A 12384-nucleotide genomic window follows, 5' to 3' on the forward strand; every position below is an offset into this window, starting at 1 on the left:
TTTCAAGGCAGTTTCTAGAAATTTATCGAAAGAAATCATTGTAAATATGTAGGAAATTTTATGTACAAGCATTATTGGCAGGAAAACTTCCTAAACGACTCTCCAATAGTAACTAAGTTTTCTTCTAACCAGATTGAGCCTACCACATAGTATGCAAGTTCTTTGGGGCGTTTTCCCTCAGGGGCAGGTAGGACCTGGTATATGATATATTCATAAGAAAACAGGAGGCCTTTTGATGGATTTTAGCATTAGCTATGGGTGTATATGGTCAGGAAAAAACCTCTGAAGAGCAAGCTAAAATGTTAACACCAACGATCTTGAAATACCAGGAGTGCAAGAGATTTTCTTCTTTATAATTTCCTTCCTTCTCCCGACTTTCTATAATTACCATGTGACTGCTTTTATAAGAAGATAATTTTATTCTGGGGAGGTTTTGTGTTTTTGTTGTTGTTTTGTTTTTTGGTTGGCTGTGTGTTTGTTTTGGTTTGGTTGGTTGGTTGTTTTTTTTTAAGTCCCTCTATGATGTAGCCTTGGCTGGCCTGTCACTCACTATGTAGACCAGGCTGGCCTTGTACTCCAGAGATTCACCTTTCTCTGCCTCTGCCTCTACCTCCTAAGTGCTGGGTTTCAAAAGTGTGGTCTGTAGCATGTAATTTTTAAAAACCCGGTGGCGCAGCCCTTGCTATACTCCGAGATCGGCTGCTAACAACAGCTGTCTTACTCTGCCTCCAGTCTCTACTTACTCTACTGTCCAGTCTCGCCCAGCTCCGCCATTTGCCCAGTCTCACCCAGCTCCGCCAAACCACAGCTCTGACACTTTTCCCATGAACTTAGGGAACTATGCTCCCTCTCCGCGGGCCAACCACCCCGTAGCTAGCTCCGCCAAAGTCCGCCCTGGTTGTGCCTTTTCTCCTGCCCACCTGAGTCTCCGCGGATAGAAAACACCAGACAGCGTTAATATTTTTAAACTAGCAAGATAACACAACTGCTGGGCACAAAATCTATTGCCCTAAACGCATCAGCTATCCTATATCAGAATTCCGCTGGTGACTGACGCCACCACTGGTTCTAGTTGCCCCCAGAAATGACAAACGCCCTCCTCTTCCCAAAGCCTAGCCAAAAAGCCCTCTCTCTAGCCCATCCCCTCCTCTTCCTCCTAGGACCCGGAAATCCCACCTTTTCCCCTTCAACTCAGCGATTGGCTTCTGCCATCTTTATTGACACAAGAACCAATTAGGGAAACACCTCCACCTGCGGTGGGCCACCATGCCTGAAATTATTTCACTGATGTTCATTAGCGTTAGTGAGCATGTAAGATGATATCGCTGTACGAAAACCAGTGCTGCAGATCTTCACGATATTAAAAATAGAGTATGATATGATCCAATCATCTCATGCTGGGTGTGTATCCAAAAGGTTTAAAAATAGCATCTCACAGAGATAGGAGTACTCCCACACTGAGAGCAGTATAGTCCCAATTTTCAACAGGATACAGCCAGCAGGTCCAGCATTGCTCCCCATCAGTTGTTCCTCCTCCTCAGGGTAACCTGCTTCCAAACGTGGGTCAATGCAAATAATAAAAGTTCTGCCCAACCGTAGAGGGACTGTCCCAGCACCACACTTCTTTCAGGAGATCAGCTGAAGCCTCTCTGAACACCACCTAGCCTGTTTCCTTTAATCCTGCATATGTCTGGACTCCAAGATCTGATAAACTTCCATCCTGAAGTCTTTGAGTTTGTTTTCCAGAGAACCTAGCCTACCGTGTTTATGAAAGAAAAGTTCTTCCCTTAGTGTCCAATATTTTCTTGCATATTTGACATTTATATTTAATATAATCAGAGCTTCTTATGTAATAGAAAATAGGAATCTCTTGTATTTTCTTATTCCCAATATCTAATTCTAAATAATTCATCATTTCTTCACAGATTTGTGGCATCCAGCTCCTTTATATCAAACCCCTGTGTGTACATGGGTCTGTCTAACGTCGTATTTTGCTCCCTTGGCTTAAAGATTTCAATCGCTTTGTTTTGCTTTCTAAAATTGCCCTGAAATATTTGCCAGATACAATTTATTCTACTGGTTTCACTCCAAACATCTCTCAAAGTTTTATTAGAATTATACTGATCTGTAAATTAATTTTAGAGGAATTAAATAGTTTACATTTAAATCAGCCCATCTGTTAAGCATGATATTTTGCTTTATTTATTTGGCTATTTTCTGATGTCCTTTAATAGAAATAAATCTTGGTAGAGGTGGGCATGCTGGCAATGAAAGCCCAGGTCTTGGGTATGCTTGCCCTCCACTCCAGCTCTGAGCTATCTATCCACCAGCTCCCAGACTTACTCTTTATTAACTTATGGATGTTGTGTGAATTTTATAGACATTAAAATGCCATTTTATTTATTTTTTTTTTTTTGCTTTCTTTTTTACCCCCGACTTTTCTCTTTTAGACAAGCTCTTGCTACGTAGCCTTGGTTGGCCTAGACTGGAACTCACAGAGAGGTTATTGTGCCTCTGTCTCCCAAGGATTAAGTATGTGCCACCATGCCCAGCCATTTTCTAATATAGAGCACTACGCTGATAAGTTATCTGGATGTCCTGATGAACTCTTTTTTAAAATTCTAATTGCTAGTTAAATTTTGAAAGCATCAACAGAACCCTTTCCTCCCAACTTTTAAATCATAGTATGTAGGGGGTTTCCCTAATTGTTTCCCAAATTTTTAGATTGGCTAAACGAAGATGGCAGAAGACAACCGCTGGGAAAAGATATGGAGGGGGGTTTCCCAGGGGTAACAGAGGATTGGGATCGGACCAGGCAGGGAAGTGGATCAGAAGCTGCCGACACATAGAGTTATCTGGTCAGTTTTAAAATGTAAAAGTTTCTAGTGTTTTCCCTTCATGGGGCTAAAGGGAGCTGGGCGAGACAGCTGTTGCTGGCAAGGGCCAGAGACAAAAACCAGAGCAGCTTGGCTAAGCTAGCCCTGGGAGCTGGGTGAGAAGGTTGTCTGCAGCACTGGGGAAGGAGCGAGCAGAGACTGGGAGAGCTGGTGTGGGAACTGAGTGCGACCCGGAGTGGTCATTGGCTGCTTGGTGGAACTTGCTGCAAGAGGCTGAAAGAGCTCTGGTGGCGCTCTCGAGAAGGAGCAAGGGTTGTTTTTTTTTTTTTAATTGCACACAACCATAGTAGATAATTACTTTTTTTTCAGACAACCAATCTTCAACCTATCCTTCCTAGTTTGAAAGAAGTTGTGTCCGGAGGTAGGATCACAGACACCCCTCACTTTTTAAGTAGATGCTGGGCGTCTGAACTTAAGTTCTGATTCTTATGTGGCAAGCACCTTACTGACTCAGGATCTTCCCAACTGCAGCAAGCCATTCTGAAAGAACTAGCCAACAAAGCAGGGACACCACTTTGAAAGGTCAATGCCCCTGTGACCTAATGTCCTCCCAGTAGTGTCTAGGTCTAAATGGTTCTGTCACCCCCGATACTATACCACCAAAGACCAATCCTCTAACACATGATCTTACCCTAAGCATGGTGAAATGACCTTGAAGATACAAGCCTTTTCAAATTGAACCTTGGCTCTAGGTAGGATGAATTAAATATTGAGTAAGTAAATAATTCCACTGACTACCCACTTGATTTCAAGCCAAGTTTGATACTATTTATGTAGCCCAAAAATACCATAAATATTCAATTATAAAAGTCCCAGGTTGGTTTTTACTTCTAGATTCCCAGCAGGAATAAATTGTTAAAGAAAATGTTTAATCCAGGATTTAAGAAATTGCCACAGAGACATAATCAAAGAAGAATATTGTAACTTCTCTTTTGATCTCTTTTAAATTCTAGGTACTTTAGTAATTTTTTATTAATAAATATTTTTAAATTTTACCTTTTGTTATTGTTGCTTTTTCTAAAAGAATATAATTTATGCAAACCTAATTTTTTGGAAATTTTTGAGGTGCCTTTTGTGACCCTAAAGGTCACATAAAGATCGATACAAATGTTCCCTGAGTACTCTATCAAGTGGGTATTTGGGTTTTAGGCAAAATGAGATGCCCTAAAAGACAGAAGGCAAAGCTCATTGAAAATTAATATGTATACGTGTATGGGTATATGTATATAGGTATATGTGTATATGTATATATGTGTATGTATGTATGTATGTGTATATATATGTATAGACATGGTCTATTATGTGTTTTGATTACTTATTTCAATTCTACCTTAATAAGCATTTGTAAAGATATCTTCTTAGATTTACTATTTGGATTTTTTTTTCAAAACATTATCTCCATTCCTCTACACTCTTATGTAGTCTGTTTTGAATGTGTATTGTTTAGGTCAGAACTCCTCACTTCTGGATGGCATGTGCTGTAGACATTGTTCTATTGCTGCGAAGAATCTCCATGACCAGGGCAACTATTACAAGAGAAAGCACTTAATCAGGGGAGCTTGCTTACAGTGTCAAAGGTTTAGTCTATTAACATTATAGCAGGGAGGATGGCAACATGCAGGCAGTTGCTGCCGTCACATCTGAGAGCTACAGCCTGATCTGTAGGCAGAGGGCGAGGGTAAGGGAGATTTGGTGTGGCATGGTTTTTTGAAACCTCAAAGGTCACCCCCAGTGAAATATTTCCTCCAACAAGACCACACCTACTCCAACAAGGCCACACCTACTCCAGCAAGGCCACACCTACTCCAACAAGGCCACACCCACTTTAACAAAACCACATCTACTCCAACAAGGCCACACCTACTTTAACAAGGCTACACCTACTCCAATAAGGCCATACCTACTCCAACAAGGCCACACCTACTTTAACAAGGCCATACCTACTCCAACAAGGCCACACCTACTCTAACAAGGCCATACCTACTCCAACAAGGCCACACCCACTTTAACAAGACCACACCTACTCCAACAAGGCCACACCTACTCTAACAAGGCCATACCTACTCCAATAAGGCCGCAGCTGTATGAGCATATGGGGCCATTCTTATTCAAGCCACTATAGGCTTAGATTTTTTTCAAGGCCTATTTTATTTAGGGTTCTAGAATGCTTCAATCTCTCTTCTAGCCCACCAATGAGAGGTAGAAAAGAAAGGTTTGTAGGACAAGGGGGTTGTGGACAAGGGGATTAAAGGACTACTTTAAAAGTAGTTATTTGGGGCGATTCCAATCTTCATTGTCAGGATATCAGCGCTCCATTCCAGTAACAAACACCAAGCAAGATTCAGTATCATGGGTTCAATCCAGCAGAAACCACAAGGTTCCGCCAAATTGTCAAGAGTCAGCAGAAGCGACAAGAATCAGCCAGAATACCATAAGTTCTTTGGCACATTTCTTTCTACAAAAAAAAAAAAAAAAAAAAAAAAAGAAGCGAAAACCAGCAAAGCGTTGCATTGCCAGCAAAATCCAGAGAAGTGTTGTAGAGTGTAGCAATGCAAGAGCATCCTTTCACTGTCTGTGGGTTCTACTTACAACTCTTCTCAAGCATCACACTCTCTCTCAGGCATCTGCTCCAGCAAAACACCACATGCCCTCTCACTTGTCTGATTCAGCAAAACATTGTCTTACAAGACAGTTTCCAGGAAAACATCACATGACACAACTGAGTTTCCAAAGAAACCAGAAATTTCCACTTCAAACCACTACAACATATATGTGTATATATGTATATGTGTATATGTATATGTATATGTACATATGTATAGACATGGTCTATCATGTGACTGCTGACACTCACTATGTAGATTAGGTTGGCCTAATGGAGATCCTACACAGCTTCCTGAGTCACCGGTGGGATTAAAGTCACCATCCCCAACTCACCAATGGTTTTTTACTATTATGAAATCACCTACTTTATAGAGAACCATCTTATAAATAGTATCAGATCCAAATAGTTGGTATCAGATCAGAAGGTTTGATATCTAGAGGAGCTGGTGTTGAGATAGTCTTGCAGAAGCTGGCCTTTTTCATTTATTCAGGACTTGATTAGATGATGTCTGCCCACATTAGGGAGATCTTCTCCACTCAGAGCTTGCTAATTTGTGTTGATCTCACCTAAAATCTACTCTATGGTGGTTGGTTTTAATTGTCAACTTGCTCTAATTTGGAATTATGTGGGAAGAGAACTTCAGTTTGGAATTGTCATGATCATGTTGACCTGTGGCCAGGTCTTCAGGAGAGTGTCTTGATTTTGTTAACTGAAGCAGAAGGACCCTCTCATGTAGACAGTTCTTGGGTTTGGGTCCTGGTCTCTATTTGTCTAGAAAGGGAAAGGGGCTGAGCACAAGAAGGTATGCAGCCTTCATCCATTGCTGTTCTTAACTGTGGCTGTGACGAGCTGCTTCAAGTTCCTGACACCTTAATTTCCATTGTGCTAGACTGGAACCTGGAACTGTGGGCCAAGTGTTCTCCTAGGTGTTACTTCTGCTGTGGGACAGAACAGTAACAATTTTATCACAGCAACAATAATAACACTGCACCCCAAGTTCATTCTTAAAATTAATTTCTTCATTCTTTTCTCAGTTAAGTACCTAATGTGTGTGTGTGTGTGTGTGTGTGTGTGTGTGTGTGTGTGTGTGTGTGTGTGACTAGGCTTTGAGTCCAGGCCCTACTCATACTAGGCAAGCATTCTACACCACACTGTATTCCCAAGCAGCTTGTTTGTTTGAGACATCATTTTATTGATTTGTCTAGACTGGTCTTGAACTCATTTTTTTAATTAAGGGAGACCTTGAACTTTGACCCCCACCTCAGCCTTCCGAGGATCGGGATTGCAAGCCTTTACCATGAGGTCCAGCTTGGGATTTTCTATTATTCTATTCCTTTATCTTTTATTTCTTTCACGTGGCTAGATTTAATTCTTAAAAGTACATTCTGAGGTTCTCATTCCTGTGATTTATAAACTCAGTCTACTTACATTTACTACTATAATTTCTGCCTTGTTGAAGTACATTTATCATTTTCAAATTTTATTTTTGCTATACTTTTCTTTGTTTCCTGATGTTTGACAGACCAAATTTCCCTCTCTTTGTTTGAAACATGTATTTTATTTCTATTCTTCAGGTCAAGATTGATCCCAATTTGCCCTTCCAGTGTCTAAGATAAAGCAGACCCTCCTCCCTGCAAGCTCCTCCTTCCTGTCCTGTATCTAATTCCAGACTGTTATGGAGTGCTTCTTTTTTGCTCACCCACTATTGTTTTAGAAAGGAAGTTATTCGTAATTCACCATCTCATCTGCAAACAGGAGTCTCCCTTTAATGTATAAAAGTTCCAAGTAAGTACACTTATATAAACGCACTCATGCTTTACGAATAAGGAGTGTGCCTCTGTGTGTGTGTGTGTGTGTGTGTGTGTGTGTGTGTGTGTGTGTGTGTATGCCAATTTATTCTTTTTTCTTTACCCATTCTTTTCGTTCTGTTTTCTCATATTTTATACATGTGACAAGAACCGGCTATGTTCAAATATTGAACTGACCTTCAGAAAGCCATGCAAATAAACAGAAAACTACCTTTGCCAACATGATCCGGTAAGGAAAACAAAGTATCTACCTTCATTTAATCACTTCATGCAAAAAGTGAAGTAAATTTTAGTTATAAGGAAATTTTAAAGGGGACGTTAGCTAGGGGCAAATCCAGGAAGGCCTGATAGGATGTTATTTAACCATGACTTTGATAGGATTAAGTAGCTTTTTTGTTGTGTTGGGGTTTTTTGGGTTTTTTTGGGGGGGGTTGGTGTTGTTTTTTGTATTTTTGTTTGTTTGTTTCTTGGGGTTTTTTGTTTGTTTGTTTTTTGTTTTTTGGTTCTTGGGGCTTTTTGGTTGGTTGGTTGATTGGTTGGTTGGTTGGTTGGTTGGTTGGTTTTGCTTTTGCTTTTGAGATAAGGTCTTTGTACATCATTCTAGCTGTCCTGGAACTCACTATGTAGACCAGGCTGGCCTTGCCTCTGGGATTAAAGGCATTCACTACCATGCCCAACATAACTAGCTTTTAACAGGTCAAGATTAGTAAAGAAGAACTGGCAAGATAGCTCAGCTGTAAAAGTACCAGCCATGCTTGTGACCTGATGACCTGGTTTCCTTCCCTGGAACAAACTCATACATACACGCACACGCGCGCACACACACACACGCACGCACGCACGCACGCACGCCCGCTAAAAATAATAACTCAAATCTTAAAAAAAGAAAACATTTCTTTTGCACACCTTTAATCCCAGCACACAAGAGGCAGAAGCAAACAGATCTCTGTGAGTTCAAGGCCACCCTAGCCTACAATGTAAATTACAGGATAGCCAGGGTTATACTGTAAAACCCTATCTTGCAAAACGAATGAAAGAAAAAAGAAAACATTTCCTATGGAAAAGTTGTATCAACAGTGATGACAAATTTGGTAGCGTGATAATTTCAAAGCCTGTGCCCCTCTTTCTCTCTGCAGAGTCTATGAATCTTTAGTTCATTATCTCAGATGATGTCTTTAAGACCTTTATTCAGTGAACTGGAGGATGTAATCTCCACAGAAAAAGAAAAACTCGGATGCCTTAAATTAACACACAGATCTGTCTTTGCCCTGATCATCATCTGCCCTTATCATAAAAAGGTTTAAGTTAGTCCAACTCAATTTTCTCATTGGAAAGCCACACAGACTTGCACATTTCCTACTGACTGAATAATGATTGGGGCTAATTGAATTATCTTTCTAAGTGTTCAGGATGAATCTATTATCCTAAAATACCAAGGCAGATGATTTCCCTCTTCTACACAAAAGCGCCCTGTGCTTGCACTTTCCTGGGGTGCTTTGTTCCTTTGGCCGTGACACTCCTGGTTGTCTGGTTCCTGGCTCTCTCTTAGCTCCTCCTGATGAGTCCAATTTTTTTTTTCTTTAAGCATTTTCTCTCAGGATTTTATGATATCTGAGATTTGCTTTTCTTTTTCAGACAAAGCCTTGCTATGTTGCCCAGGCAGCTATCTTGGTCTCAAGTAATCCTTCTGCCCTGGCCGGTGAAATAGCTGGTGCCTCAGGCCTATGCCACCTGCTTAGCTCTTTTGTTTGGTTTGCCTTCCCTCTTCACAGGATGTAATGGTCAGTGATAACCTCTAGGGAGCCAACCCCTGCTTTTGTTCCTTGCTTTATCTACTGTCACAATCCTAAGAATGCTTACTAGGCTTCTTTAAATGTGTCCCAGACCCAGCCTTCTTTGTATCTTGCTACACTATCACATTTTCAACTCAGACATTTAGAAAACCTACATCCAGTTTCAAGAGGTCTCCCTCCAAAAGGCAGAGAGAAGTTAAAGTAAGCAACTATGTATAGCTTTTGAAAGAGAAATTTCAACAGAAAATTTTAACCACAGTGAATTGATTGCTCGTAAGATAAATAGGCATGAATAATTTAAGTTCATGGGGCTATCCTAATAAAACTGGCTTCTTATGTCATTAGGCTTTGGTACCTCACCAATTCCCATTCCCATAATTCATAGCCTCATCTAAAGTTTGGAAAGGTGGGCCCACTAGGAGAGTCACTGTTGTTTAAAACAGAATATAAATCAATTGAACCCATACACAGGGTTATGGTGACTCATTAAAGCAAATCTATATACCAACACTGGGAATCACCCACTAGGGACTTTTTACTCATCTGAAAAACAACTGTGAAGCTGACACTTGTTCGAATGGCAATGTGTGCAAACCAAGCACTCATCTGTCAAACAACAGAGTGGAGGTGATGAAAAGTCCAGCGTAAGAAGTAACAGAGGGTACCTGAGACAAACTGGCTTTGCTATTAAAGCTGAGAATACAATGTGTGTACCCATTGTCTAAAATGCTTGGGACACAGAGTAATTTTGAATTTTCTTCAAGTCTGGGAAGTGTGTGTGTTAAAAAAAAAAAGATACAGAAATATAACTTGGGATTAGGATCTAAATCTCAACAGGAAATTCATTTATGGTTGTTACAATTCTAACATGTTAATATGGAGGTAAAATATTTTTAGTGCTGCTGTCTTGACTACAGGTCATGTGTGGAGTTTTCCACCTGTAGTATATGAGCGCTCAATAGTTTTAGAGTGGTATAGCTTATACGAGGGATGCTCAAACTGTACGGGGCTCACAAAGCAGCATCCTCTCCTCTACCCAGAGCAGCATCAGCACCACCTCACTGCCTCTGAACTACTTAGAACAGACCATGAGAAACCTTGGGGATAAAGCCCTTGTGGATTTTAACAAGACTACCAGGTGACTCTGATGTTTAGCAAAGTTTGAGAAACACTGATGTAAAATCTAAGGAGGAAATACTTTAAGGGTACCTCTTGGTGCAGGCCTGTAATCCCAGCTACTCATGAGGCTGAGGCAGGAGAATCACAAGTTTGATACCCACCAGGACACATATTAAGTCCAAGGCCAGCATGAGAAATTTAGGGACAGCAATCTCAAGATAAAAAGAGGATTGGCATTTAGCCTCATTGGGGCCAACATACATAGGCCTCTAAATTCATCCCAAGGACAAAAGAAAGACAGGAAGGGAAGGAAAGGAAAGAAGAGAAGAGAAGGAAGGAGGGACAGGGAGGGGGAAGATGAAAGCCACCATTTCTTCATATACAGTTTCTAGGGTTTTTTTTTAGCTCTAAATAAACACAGGATTTGTCACCTATATGTTTATAAAGTGAAAATTACAAAGTACAAGAAAAGTGTGTATGGTGTCCTGTTACCTATCGGCTTTGTTTTTAGATCTCAGTCATCAGGGCTCAGCCCAGATGTGCAAAGCCATAACATTTCTTCTTCCTGCCTTCAGCACCACGGTGGCCTCTCATCTGCCCTCTCTCTTCTCTGCCCTCTCGCCCCACAGTCTTCAGCATGGAATCTGTTTCTAATTGTCTTTCTGAGAATTTGGGAAATTGTAATTTTCGATCAAAGATATTTTCAAAGCTAAGTAGCTTGAGACATAAGAGGTTTCGTCTATAACCTGGGCATTCCACTCTAAAGAATGGAGAGTTGCTTTTGTAAAGTCTAGGCTAGTTCACAGTTCTTGGCCACATTTTATGTGCCAATAGTTTCTCTGTTTAATGTATCTCATGAAGTCAAAAGATGTCATTAGGATAAGATACTTAATGTTATTTATCAAAGGGGTATGTGATAGAGTTACAAAAACGATGCTAAAGGTAGGTAGTAATCTGAGAGTTCTTCAAACATCCATAAATCCTTAAAGTCAGGTTTCCCCCCATCATTTGAACATAGGAGAAGCAGCATATTAGAGACATATTGGAATGCATGCTTCCTTCCCCCACATCTGCAAACCAAGTTTGTTTATCATCATCATCATCATCATCATCATCATCATCATCATCATCTTCTTCTTCTTCTTCATCTTCTTCATCATCTTCATCATCATCATCTTCTTCATCATCATCATCATCTTCATCATCATCATCATTTACTTTACATCCTGACCACAGTTTCCCCTTTCTTCTCTCCCCCCAGTCCCCCACCCTCTCCAGTTCCACTCTCTCCTCCATTTCTCTTCAGAAAGGGATGCCTCTCATAGACATCAACCAGCTCTGTGGTATCAGAGTGCAGTAAGACTAGGAGGACATCCTCTTCCTTTGAGTCTAGACAAGGCAACCCAGTAGGAGGAGGGTCCCGAAGGCAGGCAACAGAGTCAGAGACAGCCCCTCTCCTGCTGTTAGGAGTCTCACTTGAAGACCAAGCTGCATAGCCACGTTTTATAAGACCAGCAGCCTCTGTGATCATTGCAGAGTGAGCTGCTGCTCAGGTGTGCGATGACGGAAGTCCCCACACAGTAATTCTCAGCACGGATTGCACCTTAGAATCCTCTGACTAGCTTTTAAAAAAAAGACCTGATGCCCCAGCTGACCTCCAGAAAAATTATATAAAAAATATTGGACAGTGGAAAGGAGATATTCATGTTTTCTGAGACTTTCTGGGTAATTTCAGGGCATCCAAGGTTTAAGAGCTCCCGTTTATTGTGGATCACACTTAGAAGAGTTAACATAAGGAGTCTGAGGGTATGAACGAGGCATTGTTTATTTTTGGTTACTATATCCCTACCTTGCAATCATGCTAATGTCATTCATCTATTTTATTCCCCTCCTAGTCCACCCTCAGACCGCTCAGCACATCCCATACCTCCTCCCCACTCCCACCCCCCACCCCCGTCTCCACGAGGATGTCCCCACCCCACCCACCCCACCAGACCTCTAAACTTCCTGGGGCCTCCAGTCTCTTGAGGGTTAGGTGCATCTTCTCTAACTGAACCCAGACCTGAGAATCCTCTGCTTGTTTTGGGGGCCCCATCTCAGCTGGTGTACACTGCCTGGTTGGTGATCCAGACGTCTGAGAGACCTTGGGGGTCCAGGTAATT

The sequence above is a fragment of the Rattus norvegicus genome, chromosome 2 (assembly GCF_021556685.1).
Source record: "Rattus norvegicus strain SHRSP/BbbUtx chromosome 2, alternate assembly SHRSP_T2T, whole genome shotgun sequence".
Taxonomy (NCBI): Eukaryota; Metazoa; Chordata; class Mammalia; order Rodentia; family Muridae; genus Rattus; species Rattus norvegicus.